Source organism: Silurus meridionalis, chromosome 23 (assembly GCF_014805685.1).
Source record: "Silurus meridionalis isolate SWU-2019-XX chromosome 23, ASM1480568v1, whole genome shotgun sequence".
In the NCBI taxonomy this organism is placed as follows: domain Eukaryota; kingdom Metazoa; phylum Chordata; class Actinopteri; order Siluriformes; family Siluridae; genus Silurus; species Silurus meridionalis.
The window spans coordinates 4,499,048-4,516,910 of NC_060906.1; the positions used below are offsets into that span (position 1 = coordinate 4,499,048).

The 17,863-nt window shown below is 41.0% G+C and overlaps 1 protein-coding gene across 1 annotated transcript in view; it reads right to left on the minus strand.

Annotated features, from left to right (window-relative positions):
- The window catches only part of LOC124377358 (NACHT, LRR and PYD domains-containing protein 12-like), a 578,147-nt gene that overhangs the window by 169,868 nt on the left and 390,416 nt on the right, over positions 1–17,863 (minus strand).

Sequence of the window (17,863 nt, forward strand, 5' to 3'; positions counted from 1 at the left end):
CCAGCTGAGCCAGACGTTGCTCCAGTCGCTCTCTGTCTCTCCTCAAATGATTGCTCTCATGATCTGCACACTTCTTTTCCTCAGGGTGATTCAGGGAATCTTGCAGCTCTATGATGGTTTGAAAGTGTCTGGTGGTCATCTCCTCCATGTCTAGTTTGATCATCTCTTTTCCTTTTCAAATTTATTTTGTTCAAAATTTAAAGTGGCCTCCAGCTGAGCAACACGTTCATTCACTCGCTCTCTGTCTCTCCTCAAATGATTGCTCTCATGATCTGCACACTTCTTTTCCTCAGGGTGATTCAGGGAATCTTGCAGCTCTATGATGGTTTGAAAGTGTCTGGTGGTCATCTCCTCCATGTCTAGTTTGATCATCTCTTTTCCTTTCTCAAATTTATTTTGTACAAATTCCAAAGTGGCCTCCAGCTGAGCAACACGTTCATTCACTCGCTCTCTGTCTCTCATTAAATACATTTTCTCTTCCTCACAATGATTCAGGGAATCTTGCAGCTCTATGATGGTTTGAAAGTGTCTGGTGGTCATCTCCTCCATGTCTAGTTTGATCATCTCTTTTTCCTTTTCAAATTTATTTTGTTCAAAATTTAAAGTGGCCTCCAGCTGAGCCAGACGTTGCTCCAGTCGCTCTCTGTCTCTCCTCAAATGATTGCTCTCATGATCTGCACACTTCTTTTCCTCAGGGTGATTCAGGGAATCCTGGAGCGCCCTGGTGGTCTTGAGCTGTAAGTTATTACTCGTCTTCATGACTCGCTTTTCCTTCTTTCTTTTCCTCTCCCAATAATTTCTCTCATATTTAAGAACGGCCTCCAGCTGAGCGACTTGTCCTGCCAGTTGTCTTCGTTCTCTAATCAAAATCTCTCTCTCATTCTTTGCAGTTTTCCGCTCTTCTTTACAGTAATTTAGGGAATCCTGAAGCTCCGTGATGGTCTGGAGCTGTAACTTGTTCCTCTCCTCCATGTCAAGTTTTGACTTCTTTCCCTTCTCTCTTTTTAATGTGGCCTCAAGCTGAGCAACACGTTCCTGCAGTTGTTTTTGTTCTCTTGCCCAGCTTTCTCTCTCACTTTCTACAATTTTCTCTTGTTCCTCATGGAGTTTCAGTGAAGACAGAAGCTTAGTGATGTTCTGGAGGTGTGTGGCGTTTCTCTCATTTATCTCCTGTTCCCGGTCCTTTCGCTCAGAGGCCAAAGTAGCCTCCAGCTCTTGTACCATCTGTACCAGAATGTCTTTCTCTTCTGTCTCTGGTGTTCTCTTCTCCTTTATCAGATTAAGAAATGAATCCAACTCTGCTGCTACTTTCTCTATGTGTTTCAGTGCCTCCTTCTTTTCAGCAGCCTGTTTAGATTTCTTTTCTTTTATGCTTTGAAAAATCTCTTCCAGTTCCATTCTTAACTTTGTCTCGTTACTGAGAAATACTGACTGTTCTGACTTATACAGACTTGTGTTGCTGTGACGTCACACACGGAAGCCCCGCCCTTTTCTGCGACGTCCCATCTGTGCTCTCCTGCGCATGTGCTGAATGTTGCAGAATCATAAATGACCAGTAGGTGGCAGTGTGATGTGTATTAGAGCTCACTGTCACAGCAGGTAATTAGAAGTAGTGGAGCTCTAATGACGTCATTAATAGCGAGGACAAGACACACAGCAGTTTGGGATTCTTTTATTGACTTTATTGATTAATTGATTTGGAGTATGATTGTGTTTCTGATCAAAGTAAGTTAATGTTTCAAAATAAAATCTATCAATACATTTAAAATTATAACAATAAATATAAATACAATACAGTGCAGTATTACAGCCTAAATATTTAAATTTATTTCAGATAAATTTTATTCATCCATTAAATAAATGGTGTCAGCGTCAGAGTCGTGTATTTACATGATCTGTTTCCAGGGTTTTCACGAACACAACTCTGTTATTACTGTTCTCTTTTCACAGCGGCGTCTCTTTCAGTTCTAATGAAAGTTCTCATGTATTAAAAGGGAATTTTATTAATGATCAATAATGAAACACCTTTATTACTGTTAGTTATTTACATATTTATTTACAGTAATAAAACTATTTCTGTAAAAAAAGAGAAAGAAAGAAAATAAATAAATAAAATGATGAATTTAGTGGAGCAGACCGACAGCACGATGACCTGAAAGAGAAAAACAGAGATGTGTTACTTTACATAATGTGTGTGTTTGACCGGTACACAGTGTGTGTTTAGTAAAGTTTTGTAGGACATAAATCATCAATAATCATCTCATATTATATATATTATTATATTTTAATCATCTCATATTAGCATCTAATCAGAAGGTAAATTTTGCTAACATTAATAGTTCTTTTCTGTTTTAAATCTTTAACTGCACTTAACACAAAACTAATCAGACGGTTTTGACTCACTCTGTGGATGGATGTTCTTGTTGGCGTTGGGTCTTGGGTCTGGGCAGGGTTTTGAAGGTGAGATGGTTTCTACCCTCATGCCGTGACTTCGTCCCTGGGTGGTCTGAGAGGGACATAAGTACACAGTCCTGCTGCCCAGCATCCTGTCGTTCATCTCCAAGATAGAGATGGGTTATATATAACATTCAACATGCGCCCAATATTACAAGAAGAGTATCTGTTCTTGATGAAGACTGTCTGGTCAGGTGAAATAACACAAGGCAGAACTTTCTCCAGACAGCAGGTCAGAGTTTTTGCTAAGATTTTCGTATCCTGGTCCAGGTGATTTACCAGATGGCAGACTTGCTAAGGCTATTTCTGTATCAGATATAAACTCATCCAATTGTAATGCTGTACCCACACTTATTGTAGGAATACATAGATTTTGAAAAAGTCCTCTAGTGTTGAAGTGTCAGCAGATAAAGGAGCAGTATATAGTGATTTATAACACTGGAGGAAACAGCCATTGATTGTTAAATTATCAGTACACTTTGTATCATGATCATTTAAATTTCTGGTATACAGAATCTATCCTACTGCAAGTGTGTGCTACTTACACGTGATGGAGTGGGGGGATGATTTGGGGAACGGTAGAAGGTTATTCATGTTTACTTCCTTGCCATCACTCGAGAGGGGCAGATTTGATTCTACCTGAATTTTATGAGGACGTTTTTGGAGCTCATTTTTATATACTGTATTCTGTACGCATCACTCTGATCACATGACCAGCTGGACACATGAATCCCAAAGCACTTAAAGCACAAACACACTGCAAAATATTATTTTAATACAAAATTACCTTCAAATATCAATCTAGAAAAATGGAATCCTGAATGTACACAAAACAGACAAATGAATCTCATTTAAAATGCTTTCACAGTGATTCTACATTCTGTTTATATGAAGTGTTTGCACAGTTTGCATGTTCATTGGCTGCATTTATTCATTAGTTATTTATCCAGTTAATCTGTTAAACTTTTATTAAGAAAAAAAAAAACAGATTTTCTCCTGCAAACCAAGAAAATGCTGCAAGTTTTTGTATCCAGATCTAACAGTAGAAAGCGCTGCCTCGTCTCCTGTAGCAGTTCACACCTGCTCTCATCATCCATCATGTAAATGGGAGACTCACCCAGGAGAAAAACACAGGCCTGACCCAAGAGAGGTGGATTCCGAAATGACCTGAAATAGCAGCCACAGTAAAGATGTATCTCACCTGGGACACTGTAAAGTTGTGACAATAAAAATATATTAACAAATGAAATTGACAATGTTCTGACAATTGTTAAAAAATTAACAATTCTGACAATGTTCTGATATTACCAAATGAAATTGTAAGAAGAAAATCTACTGCCCACTGGATCCTGTTTGGTGCAGATCTTCCAGTGGAGTCTGAATCTAGTGTGCAGCCAACAGCTCACCTGCTCAGTAATGAAGTTGTTCACATCCACGGTTTCAGGAAGAAAATCAGCCCAGCTCAGTTTAGAGTCCCTCCATAAGGCCTCCACTTCCTTCTGGCTCTAAAGTGAAGAAAAACACAGCAATGACTTGAACAAAAAAGAACCTTTTTCAACTAGTATGACAAAACACTTTCCTTTTTTCAGTCATGTTCTATAGAAGATCTCACAGCTCACCATGTGTTTGCAGAGAAGCTGCAATATTTCTGCAAATAATATGCCAGTGTAACGGTATCTATTTTTATAGTAATTATTTTTGAGAGACTTTTATTTTGACGAGCAGACCGATTTTCCCGCGAGTGGTGAGAGTGCATGAAGAGCGCGCGCAGGAGAAAGAGAGGTGAAAAAGTTAGCAGAAGTGAGTGTCGTGTCACGTCTGAGAAGCTGTTCTATAAAGTTTCTTTAAGAGAACTAACTTAGAGCTTTAGTCGGATAAAGGACAGCACTGTTTTGTGGAGTGTTTCACAGTTGAAGACTGCGTTTTGTGCTCCTGAGAAGCTCTGCTGCTGCTGGAGTGAAGCAGTAACTTTATGCAGCTGCAGACACACTCGTGACTGCTCCATATCAGCTGCTGTATATATTCAGGATGTGAAGCACTGTTTTGATAGTATTTGATTTGGAGTTTACTCTGCCATCCAAACGACATCTCAGCTGATTCATCTCAAAAGTGATTCGTTTATTATTCACTCCTATGTGATTCATTTGATTGATTCATCGTGATACTGCAACTGAAAGAGGCAATTAAATTATATCCCTCGAGTTAATTGTGTAGTGGATATACAGGTTCAATTATGAGGGGACTTTTATTTTGATATGGGCGCCGCCATTTTGTTTTTCTCCGACATGTGCGCGAAAAAATGTATGTAGAAGAAGGAAAAAGGGAGAAGAGCAGTGGTGAGCTTATGAAAAATGTGCAGTTGATTTTGAACTTCTTAATAAACATAGGAAGTTAGTCCAGACTGATGACATGCATCAAAGCTACCTGACGTGCTTCTAAGTCTCCGTTCATCTTAACTAGTTTGTTATTATTAGCAAGTTCTCATTGTGCTTCTGAATAAGACTGGACAACAGGCCTGTTAAGGTCACTTTAGTTATTCGTTGCGAAGTTGAATACCCCGTATTTTTTTGCAATTTACATCCAGATTTTTGTTAGTTCAAACGAACTCAAAGCGTAGTGGATGCTGTTGCGGGGACTATTAGCTAATTCATTGGATGGCATCTTGTGTTCGTTGTTTCCTCTAATTGATCACCGTTGGACGGGATCGTGGCCTCGTCAGGTCGTGCTCTGTGTTTCAGGATCACGAGGGCAATCATCGAGGATCAAATAGTTAAGGGAACAGTACCCTGCCTATCCGAACACCTTTCAGCGCTCCGTCCAGGACCCAAGGGTGGTGATGTACAATAATTTGTTCATTTTTCCTTGAAGGTTGATAAGCAAGTTCCGTTTTCCTTTCAACAATTAACAAAACAGAACTGTGGTTAAAGAAACTGTTGTTCGAGAAACTGATATGTGAGTTTTCCACAAAAAGACTCATATTTTTGTTGCCAGTCTATGCACATTTTGACTTATGAATGGACTGAGTATAATTTTTCCCTTGATCTTTCAAACGAACTCTTTAAAATTTGAGGTAAACTGATTGATACCAACTAAGTGTGAATGTAAAATGTTCAGTGTGGCAAAAGAACACGTTTAAGTTTCAATTGAAACAGTCACATTGTTTTTATTATTTTCCTTATGGTTGTTTAAGTCTTACCTGAAATAGTCATATTGTTCTTATTTTCTTTGTGGTTAAATATATATATATTGGTTTCTTCCTGAGCCTTTTCATAAAACTAATTGGTTTTATTTAAATAAATATTTTTCTTTAGTTAAATTGAATGTCTGTAAGTTAACCTGAGTCCTTTATACTAGGAGTGGGGCCGTCTCATCTATCCTGTTAGATCTGGGAGGGTGGGTTTTCCTGAGTATTCTCCACACTCACGTACACTTCAGGTTACCACCGTGAATAAGATGGATCCTGAAGCCCACCTCACCTTATCTGTAGTCCCACATGACCACACGATAGACACCAACATATAACCTGTCGTTATACTGAGACCTAAAGCATTGGGTGGGAAGGACTAGGATCCTGTTGCCCACTCAGTCTTCCTTATTTAAAGGCTTGTTATCTGCCCCACAAGGCGGTGGCATATTTCCCTCCGCCACAATTGCAACGCCGCTACGTCAAGATAACGCATTTCCACTCATCATTCTACAGACTGGTATTTCCTATTTGTTCTTTTGGGATATCGTGGTTTGATGGACGGGACAGTTGAGTTATAGAACGTAAAGTGAACTGTGGTTGAACATGTCACCAGTGTTTTGTGTGTGAAATTATCATAGAAAACTGGTATTTTCTCACTGTTTTTCGTTGTTTTGAATGTGATTGTGTTCAAAAAGGTTAATTTAAGTGTTGAAATTTAATTCTAAATGAAGATTTAAGTGAGTTTAGAATTTGAAGGAGAATAAGAGTTTTCTTTACTAATGTATTCGACTCTATACTGAATATATTGAAAGTGATTGTGTTTGAGTGACAGCACAAAGAACTGTAATACACACAGTATATTTGTTTACGTAACTTTTTTTTTTTATTTATTTTTCTTTGTTGTTTTCAGTCTTTTGAGTAATTGAGACTAATTCTTGTTTAAGAAATGATATATATATATATATATATATATATATATATATATATATATATATATATATATATATAAAATAAACAAGGTTTATATCTCTTTATACTTACCTGAAGTGTGAAGTCTGTCAGGGAGTAAGGGTGTCTCCCTTAATAGACTTGGGGAGGGAGGAGTATGTAAACTTTTTTTATATAATTCTCACATATATTTTTACTTCAGAAGGCTTTCTCGTGACGGTAAACTAACTGAAGCCTACCCTCGTCAGTCTGTAGGTCCAGTCACCCATAAGGTAGGAAACAACATACATACTCTATTGTGTACAGAGACTAAAAGCACTGGGGGTGGGGACAAAGATCCTTTCGTTACTCAGTCTTCCAGGGCAGCACTAATTAATTACCTACTATACAAGAATAATTGTTCCCATTACAATAAGATTTCTTCAAATAAGAAAACATACCAAGCCTTTAGAAAATAGCAGTGTTTTAAAACAAGGAGTAAAATACTTATTTGAAGCAGTATATTTAGTGTAATTTACTTAAAACTAAGTTGTTAATTCTTTAAGAGTTTGCTTTTCTTAATTTGTGTGAAAAGATCTTAAAACCAGAGCTATTAAACAAGACAATTCTTCTTAATTTAGGATTCGTCATAAGGTAATCTGTCTTAAAATGAGTAAAGCATGTAAACTTAAAACAAGGTTATATAAACTAAAATCAAGACCATGCATTCAGAGTCAAAAATTATTTATTCAAATGAAAACCTGTCTTCTTACACAGAATAGTTACCATGCACAAAACAAAGCTCACATTACTGCTTCTCAAAATACTTCAACTTACTGTAACATAAAACAGTACATGTGTTGCCATTGCTGAACACGGAATCAGAATCAACATGAGAATCTGTAATAAAACTACAAAACAACTTGTAGCAGAGATGCCCAAGAAAAAAGAACAAAAAACATACAAGTCTTCTGTATAATAATAATACTATTAGAAAAACGCTGTAAAAGACGCGTGCCCTATGTGCAACCAAAACGGCGTTTTTTACGCCGTCACATGACTCTAGGAACGGCGTAAAAAGCGGCGCTTTTCTTGTATACTAAACGCCGTCAAATACGCCGTCATTTACGTATTTTCGCGCGCTTTTTACGGCGTTTGTGATCACAACGGTGTATTTTACGGCGCCAATACTGTTTAAAACGCCGTATTTAACTGCGTTTTTAATGTTAACGCGTTTAAACTAAGGCGTAATTCTGACCCTTTTCGGTTTCCGGCTCGCGCTGAACGCGCTCCGGTTTCGGCTCGAATCCTCACCCTCCTGAATCGACTCCTGAATCGGCTTCCCGATTCAGCTCTGCACAGCTTTTCTCCCCTGCTCTTTTTGCATCTGCCTTGGATCCTATAACCTGAACTTTCTGACACTTTACAATTGGTTATATTTGATTTGATATTTGAATGGAGAAAAGTTGATTAGATTTGAACAGAAATAAGGCAATTGTAATTAATGCATTCTGTACTGTATGTATAGATTGTTTTTTAGAAAGGGATAGACCATCTGAATCTGACCCTAGCGGTCAGTGGCGAGCCAACCCGCAGAAGTGAACGGATCAAGAGCCCGGTGTGGCCAGCCGTGGCATCTTTGGACCAGCATCATCCTGTGCCTTCATTTGTGATACAGATAAGAACATACGTAAACCTACCCGGGTAGTGAAAAGAACATACTCTACGAAACACACACACACATCAACAACTTCCATGGACTCGTTCTTTATTGAGTTTTTTATTTTGAGTTTATTGTGCACTCAGGAATCGTTCTTAGGTAGGCAGGGAATGTAAATGACTACCAATTTATTTTGTATAATACATTTTTTCAAATTCTCCTGTTTTGTGTTGTCTGTTCTTTGATGACCGTTTACTATTTCAGGCTCCATAGTCGTATCTAGAGCTTCTGATACTAGCCCAGTTTTCATTTCTTAATACTTAAATTAGGTATTAGTTACATTAACCTGACAAAGAGGTTACACATGACACACTGCAAACTCCTGGATGAAGCTTCAGAATAGATTCCTTGGAGCACCTGGTCTGCTCTTCCCAAAGAAACCTGGTGGAGACACCGAAAGCACCAGGATGTAGGTCTGTACTTTTAAAGTGAGAACTGATTGAACTGGCAATTCTCTCCTTATTTACTTATAAAAAATTGTAACTGGTTTACCTCTCCAACTCATAACACCACTACCATCAGAACCATGCAGCTGTCGCCTCACCTCCTTCTTCTACCACTAGCACTTCTGCACTACCGCCTCCAGCTATAACTCGGGGTCATGTACAGGACATTAAATAAATCAGTGAAAAGCTCCAGGAGGTTTCTACAGTCTACTGAAACAGAGCACTGATTATAGTCTCATCAGCTGCAGGTGTGAAACCTTTAACAATCTCCAAATCTACACTAGAGGACCAAAAATATTGGGACATATAGATTTTCCCTTCACTTCTTCTAGGAGACCCAAACCTGTTCTAGCATGACAATTCCCCTGTGCACAAAGCCAGATCCATGAAGATGTAAGATCTTATGATTATGATCATTTGTATATGTGTAATATAATATCATTAGTAAATACATTTATTCTCACAGCGACATGGGTGCACATTTCAGCCAGCTAACAAGAAGAGATGGCATTTCTCAGCAGTGTTACTGGCCTGGCATTTCTGCAGACATCCAGAAATGTCCAATCTACAAAAATTGTAATGTATGCAACGTAAGCATTTGGTGAGGAGGCAGCAACATTGGAAACTTCAACACCATCAACTTGATTAAACACTGCTATAATTAAAATGTTGCTTTTCTTCTTTGTTTCACTCTGACCCATGGTATAACTGAAACTTTCATTTCCTGCTATTATTTTCCTCTGACCTCTGGTATAACTAACATTTGAATATCCTTTTCTTTTGTTCTGACCCATGGTATAACTGATAATAATAATAATAATAATAATAATAATAATAATAATTTATATATTATAATAATAATAATAATTATTATTATTATTACACAATGGAAAGTCAAAAGTGGAGTCACACAGTATAATGGGGATTCTGGGGCTGGTTCTTTCTACAGTCTATCAACATGATCCGTGAGTCAGACATGTCTTGTGTCACTGTGGTGAAATCATGTCATTTACATTCGGTTTGACAGCAACTTCATTCAGTTTCTATTTATGGGCTCTGGTGCGATACTGTACCTCCTTTGCAAGAAGTGTTGGTTTGAAGCATAGGTCCTGCTTTATTTGTTTAAAGGATCAATTCCAGGCCTTATTGCTGCTCTTTTCTAAATGTGAGAGCAGGCAGAGAGCAGAGCTGTATATAAGTGTACAGACATCTGATACTTCAGTAGAAACTTAACTCTAATGGACTGTGAAGATGGAGAGTCATGATTTCAGCAGGACTCCATGCCACCACTAGCACAAAGAATAATACATTGGTTAGAATGAAAGTTAAGGAAGCAGAAACATCATGTCAAACCAAATGAAATTTACATAGCGGTTCTGATTTCACCACAGTGACACAAGACATGTCTCTGGACCCTGAACCATGAGCACTGACTCCCCATAGAACCATAATCTAAGAGTGTGTGCACTCTAATCTATCAGGTGGAGAGGGTGAAGGTAAAGAGAATGTCCATCACTTCCTGTGGACTATTATCCCTGCTAAACTGATTTAACATGCTTAAAACAGGACCTCCAGAGCGCATGCAAACCGGACTGTCAAAAGCCATTTGCCATATTGGCCAGTCTGATGGGGTTCATGCTTATAAGCATATCCTGGTGCTGTAGATTTGTTTAGACTCATGTAGTCATTTGGTTTAATCCAGGTCTCAGTGAGACAGAGTGCCTCGACTCCCCTCGCCAGGCCGAGTGTTTAGACATGTCACACACCTGTGTCGCCAGAGTTTTGTTGTTTTGTGTTTTTGCATGTTCCCGTGTGAATGGATATGTCCAAATGTGGGTATGTGAAACGAGCATGTGGAGCGAATGGCGGCCAAACAGTGGAGTGTCAAATTCAATTGAAACTAACAATATATTTAACTGGTCATAACAAATGCCTGTTGAGAAAGTCATACCCATTTTGTTAATCACTAAATTTTTTTTTACATGTTTTATATCATATCCAACTAGTAATGAATCAAAATTTTAATTAAGAAAAAACTGGAGACATAAATAAACAATGCACAGAGCCAACATTTGTGTTCTTCAGTCAAAAAATTTGGAGGAAAGATTTTCACCACCAAGTGCAACTTCATATTATAACAACACATACAGTTGTGCTGCAGAATGAATACTGTCCAAGAAGATCACTCCAACAATCTCACTGTCAAAATGTCCAGTTTCTAGTCCAATAAATGTTCTACATTACTTTTCTACAGTAGCACTTTCAGGCAGCTAACTATTAAATAGTACTCTATTTTAACTGAAACGTTACCCAGAGGACTATGACACACAGCAATGTAATCAAGATTCATCAAGAAAATAAGTGACTGATGATTCAACAATGAATGAAATAATGAATAAAACCTCCAAACCTCAGAACTGAAAAAATATACTGAACAATATTATGAACGCAACACATTTGTTTTTGCCCACATTTTTCATGAACTGAACTTAAAGATATAAGACTTAAAGACCTATTTCTCTCAAATATTGATCACAAATGTGTCTAAATCTGTTAGTGATCACTTCTCCTTTGTTGAGAGAATCATCCACCTCACAGGTGTGGCAGATCAAGATGCTGATTAGACAGCGTGATTAGTGCACAGGTGTGTCTCAGGATGGTCACAGTAAAAAAAGAAACATAGAACATAGAAAAAGTCTTAGATCTTTGAGTTCAGCTCATGAAAAATGGGGGCAAAAACAAAAGTATTGCATTTATAATTTTGTTCAGTGTACATTTAAGTATTTTTACTAAAAAAAAAAAAGAACTTCTGGACAACAGCAATGCAGATCTACAGTGATCACATATTCTGCTAAGTCCTAAAGACAACAGAATTTGTTCTTTAGTCCAAGAACTTTGGGAGAAAGTTTTCCACCATACATTTGCAAGAGCACTTTTTGCATGAACTCGTAGTAGTATTTCAGCTTCTTAGGGTCAGATAAGTTCAGTGCATAGACGACTCCTAGCATCAGTGCACAAGCTTGAGCTGAAAAGCCAATGTTGTCCAGGATTATTACTCCTCCAACATGAATGCCAATGACTTCATAATGTCCAACTTCTCCACCTTCCATGTTGATAACATGGATGCCCATGGGGGTATTTTGCAGGTCTCTCTGGACGTTTTCTCATTCGATGTTCTGTAACACAATAAGAAAAACATCTGTTTGTCATATATCTAATCCTTATATCTTAATCAGAAACATCACATACTCTGTTTCAAGTGCATAGCTATGGTGATTGTTGAAGCCATGCGGATAAAACATGCTGACAAAATGTATTTTATGATCCGGATACCCAATTAATTACTGATTATGGCATCCAGGCCAATAAAATTTCCACTAAATTTTGAGCACTATGATCCACATGTCGGCATTAAATAACATTTTAATTTTTAATTTATGGTACAAAAACAACTGGTATTTTATAATTGGTTTATGCAGCACATCTAATTTTACACTGGAAACCCAGCCATTATGGATGCACAAGCCAGTGCACTCTCAGTGTTGGTCTCAAGCCCGGAAAAATGTGGAGGGTTGTGTGCTGAAGTGCATCCAGCATAAAACGTGCCAAATCAAATATGCGAATCACGAATAAGAAATTCATAATGAATCGGTTGAGGCCCAGGTTACCAATGACCGCCACAGGTATCGTTCACCAACAGGGTAACGGTGGAAATTGGGCTACTGTTGGCCGAAGGAGGAGAAGGAGAGGAGGAAGACGTCTACAGAGGTGACAGGGAAAGAAAAAGTGGAGGAGAGTGGAGGTTCGAGTGGGTACTCTAAATGTTGGTACTGTGACTGGTAAAGGGAGAGAGATAGCTGATATGATGGAGAGGAGAAAGGTAGATATGTTGTGTGTTCAGGAGACCAAGTGGAAAGGGAGTAAGGCCAGGAACATTGGAGGTGGATTTAAGCTGTTTTATCATGGTGTGGATGGAAAGAGAAATGGTGTAGGGGTGATTCTGAAGGAAGAGTACAGTAAGAGTGTAGTGGAGGTGAAAAGAGTTTCTGATAGGGTGATGATCGTGAAGCTGGAAGTTGAAGTGGTCATGATTGATGCATCAGTGCCTATGCTTCACAAGTCGGCTGTGAGATGGAGGAGAAGAAAAAATTCTGGAGTGAGTTAGATGAAGTGCTAGGAGGTGAACCTAGGAATGAAAGATTGGTGATTGGGGCAGACTTTAATGGGCATGTAGGTGAAGGGAACAGAGGTGATGAGGAGGTGATGGGTAGGTATGGTTTTAAGGAGAGGAATGTGGAAGGGCAGATGGTGGTAGATTTTGCTAAAAGGATGGATATGGCAGTGGTGAACACTTATTTTAAGAAGAAGGAGGATCATAGGGTGACGTATAAGAGTGGAGGAAGGTGCACACTGGTGGATTATGTTCTATGTAGGAGATGCAACCTGAAGGAGATTGGAGACTGTAAGGTGTTGGCAGGGGACAGTGTAGCTAGACAGCATCGGATGGTGGTGTGTAGGATGGTTTTGGAGGTGAAGAAGACAAGTAGAAGCGTGAAGACTGAAAAAAGAATTATGTGGCGCGAGAGGTGCGGATGGTGCAGGGAGGGAGAGCCGAAGGGCTCGTCACACCCAAGCTCAACTTTATATACTAACCAAGTCGACTACGCCACCTGGGAGGGTTATACCCAGGAAATAGAAGTAAACCCCAGAGTTTATTAGGTCACACAAGTTCGATTCCCCTATTATTGAGTGTAGGCAGGAAACGTGGGCATCGTATAAAACAATACAAAGTTTATTGAAAACTTAGCTTTAAAATATAAAACAAAAAAAATGTTCTCGCTGGTGAATATGGTCCAGTGACAATTACACAAATAACAAAAAATAAACAATCGGACACAAAATATTAAACAATAAATTTACACAACTTCCAAATGAACAAAACAACATAAAATCATTGCATACAGGGCTGGAGTTACCCACCGGAGTGATCAGCACTAATTATCAAAAAGCACACTTCCACACACACCTCACCGTGAACTCAAAACACCCACTCATACACGCCAAAAGTGTCGACAGCAAATGTAGAAATAGCACCACCAAAGACCTTTCACCCGTGGGACCCCAGCTCCTGAAAGAAACCAAAAGCAAAATAAATCTCAGACAGAAAGGAAGGAAACAGCGAATTAAGGTCACAATTCCACCGTAATATGATGGATAGTCACCAAGCACAATATGATTCACCATATACACCGCTTAAACAAAAACCAATGAAGAACTTGATTAAAAGGTTGAGGGAAGCAAAACCCAAAAGGAGCGGCCACGTCGTCTTCAAGCCAGCCCCGATACTTGCACGTTGCTCGACCCCACAGTAGACCAGACAATACCGGTTAAAACAAATCACAGAAGCCAAATGGCAGCAGCAGAATTCCCCTTTTAAATAGTTGTAAGCCGAGGTTGTTCACTCGGCACGCAGCGAGGGAAAAGTCGAATCGCAGCAATAATCACCCAGGACGAAAAAGAAGGAAAAACAAGGACTGCACATTACTCACGCCACCTGACACGTTAAGCTAAACATTGCTAAACAACTTCCTCATACCTGCAGGGAGGGCAATAAACAGATCCAAAGCAGCATCCAACAGGGACACACACTGAAAAGACAGGCTAAGGATACACAAATGAGCCATTAGTGCAATGAGCAAAGAAAAACTTATTAGCCAACGCTACATACTAGCAGCACATACCTGAAATGTCTTTAGCAACCGCAAAAGGGGAGGATCCGGGCGTGACACATGCCAGGCTCAAACCAACCCACTCTAAATAGTGCCTGCTCGCTACTGATTGGTGGTCAGGAGTGTCAATCACCACCTGAACCTCATTCATTCTGTCACAATCCACCCCCGGCTTCTGCATCGTCGCCCCGACGATGAACTAAACCCAAAAGCCCACCCTCTTAACTTTCAGTCCCAAGGACGGAATAAAACCACAGATGTACTACCCACTATACTAGACACTGTACCTGGTCCCAAGGATCGTGGGAGGTGATGTACATTAGAGTGCTGCCCAGCAGTACTCCTTCCAGTCCTTCTCACCACACTCTCCCCCACCGAAGCAGAGTGTAAAGGAGGGTTTATTAGTGGCTGCTCATTCAATCTTACCTCAGGGATTTCTTCTGATTCCTGGACTTCACCAGAACCCTGGGGTTCAGACTGAAGCATACTCCTAGGTGCTTGCCTACCACTAACCTGCGGTGTTTCAGGTACCAGAACAAACAAATCTCCTCGTCCAATTCTTCTCGAGGCCGCACAGTTTCCACTAATGGAATGTCCTGCAACATGGGGGGAGAGTTCCTGCCAATCTGAAGTTTCAGCAAAGATCGGTGCACGTGCTTTAACTTGCCTAGATCTGTGATGGGAGCAATTGTATACACCACACCTCCTTCCTTAGGTGCCTTCACAATCTGGTACACCACGGAGCTCCACAGGTCATGGATTTTATGTCGACCTCTCACGCTATAGTCACGGAGATATACCAATTGACCCTCCTGCAGTTGTGATTCTCGTACCTGCAGATCGTGCCTGGCTTTCCGGCGGTCAGCAGCAGCCCCCAACCGCCGCGAGCCCCCTCAAAAGCCACCTGCAACCGATCCTGATGCTCCAGGACCCACCGATGAACGCTACCTGACTGTGGCTCCTCAACTCTACCAAGCAGGAAGTCCACTGGAAGTCTAGGCTCCTGCCCAAACATCAAAAAATACGGGCATTCTCCCGTAGCTTGGTGAGGAGTAGTGTTGTAGGCGAACAGTACCTGTGGAAGACAAGATGGCCAGTCCCCCTTCCTTGACACAGGCAAGGTGCGCAAAAGATTGTGCAGCGTCCGGTAAAACGCTCACACTGGCCATTTCCAGCAGGGTGATATGGAGTAGTGCGTGTCTTTTCAACTCCATATAAACAACACAACTGCTTAATAAGCGCTGACTCAAAGTTACGACCCTGGTCCGAATGAATACGGCCAGGCACCCCAAATTACAAAACCATTCAACAACCAGAACCTGTGCCACAGTCTCAGCTTGTTGATTTCTAGTAGGTACCGCCAGGGTGTATTTGGTGAAAATATCAGTCATGACCAACACATTCTCAAGACCGAACTTGAGGGTTCCAACACAGTAAAGTCCAAGGCCAGAATGTCATTTGGCCGTGCAGCCAGCAGGTGTCCCATGAAACTAACAGGGGCAGGCTGGACACCCTTTGCACACTGGCACCTTTCACACTCATGGCACCACCGGGCAATGTCAGAGGACATCCCTGGCCAATAGCATCGTTGCCACACCAGCTGAGAGGTGCGCTCCACCCCCTGGTGCCCGTGCAGTTGATGCAATTGTGTCAACACCTCCGGTTTCATGGCCACCGGCAATAGCACTTGGAGGACCTCCTCTCCACCATCCGGGCGAAACACCCGGCGATAAAGCACCCCCTCCTTCTCCACCAGACGATCCCACTGCCGAAACAAGAGCACAGCAGACCTAGAAAGTTTCTTACGCTCCTCAGAGCTAGGCAGCAATTTCTGCCTCCAAAACACCAGCAGCTCTCCAATAACTGGATCGGCCTGCTGCTGAGCCGACATATCACTGCTGGAATAACCAGGAAAAGATACAATCTGGTTTACCTGACTCACCAATCCACCTTGGTTCACTTGACGCAATGCAGCAGGAACAGATACACCTGGGCACAAATCCTGAACTTCCACAGCAGGTGGGTTCTGGCGTGACAAGGCATCAGCATTGCGATTGCTCTTACCTGATCTATACTTAAGCTCAAAGTCAAAGGCTGCCAACTGGGCAGCCCAACGCTGTTCCATGGCACCCAACTTAGCTGAGGTCAGGTAGCTAAGAGGGTTATTATCAGTGTAGACTACACACTTGTGTCCCAGCAGGTACTCCCGGAACTTCTCAGTCATGGCCCACTTGAGCGCAAGGAACTCCAGCTTCATAGAACTGTAGTTTGAAGTATTGCGCTCAGTGGGCCGAAGACCTCGGCTACCATAAGCTATGGGACGAACCTTACCTTGTTGCTCTTGTGAGAGGACCGCCCCTAGTCCCCCATGGCTGGCATCCACCTCCAAGATAAAAGGAAGTGAAAAGTCGGCATAGGCGAGTACAGGGGCGGTGGTAAGTCTACCTTTTAACTCCTCCGCAATAATCACCCAGGACGAAAAAGAAGAGAAGGAGAGAAGGAGAGAAGGAGGAAAGGAGGATCCAAACGCGGATAGATAAGTTCCTGAGAATCAATTCACCGCTCAGAATACGCAGCCTTCAAATAACCTGCTGTTAAACTGCAGGGAGGGCAATAAACAGATCCAAAGCAGCATCCAACAGGGACACACACTGAAAAGACAGGCTGAAATGTCTTTAGCAACCGCAAAAGGGGAGGATCCGGGCGTGACACATGCCAGGCTCAAACCAACCCACTCTAAATAGTGCCTGCTCGCTACTGATTGGTGGTCAGGAGTGTCAATCACCACCTGAACCTCATTCATTCTGTCACAATCAGATGGTGAAAACTGAAGGAGGAAGACTGTAGTGTGAGATTCAGGGAAGAGATCAGACAGGGGCTCTGTGGTGGTGAAGAGGTGCTGGATGATTGGGAAACTACTGGGGAATGTGATGAGGGATGCAGCGAGAAAAGTACTTGGTGTGACATCTGGAAATAGAAAGGAAGACAAATAGACATGGTGGTGGAATGAGGAAGTGCAGGAGAGCATAAGGAGAAAGAGGTTGGAGAAACAGAATTGGGATCGACAGAGAGATGAGAAAAGTAGGCAGGAGAACAAAGAGATGCTGCAGCAGGTAAAGAGGGATGTGGCAAAAAAGCCAAGGAAAAGGCGTATGAGAAGTTGGACACTAAGGAAGGAGAAAAGGATTTGTAGCGATTGGCCAGGCAGAGGAATCGAGCTGGGAAGGATGTGCTGCAAGTTAGAGCAATAAAGGATGGAGATGGAAATATGTTGAGTGAAAGTCGGTTGGACCAGATGACATACCTGTAGAAGCATGGAGATGTTTAGGAGAGATGCAGTGGAATTTTTAACCAGATTGTTTAACAGGATTCTGGAAGGTGAGAAGATGCCTGAGGAATG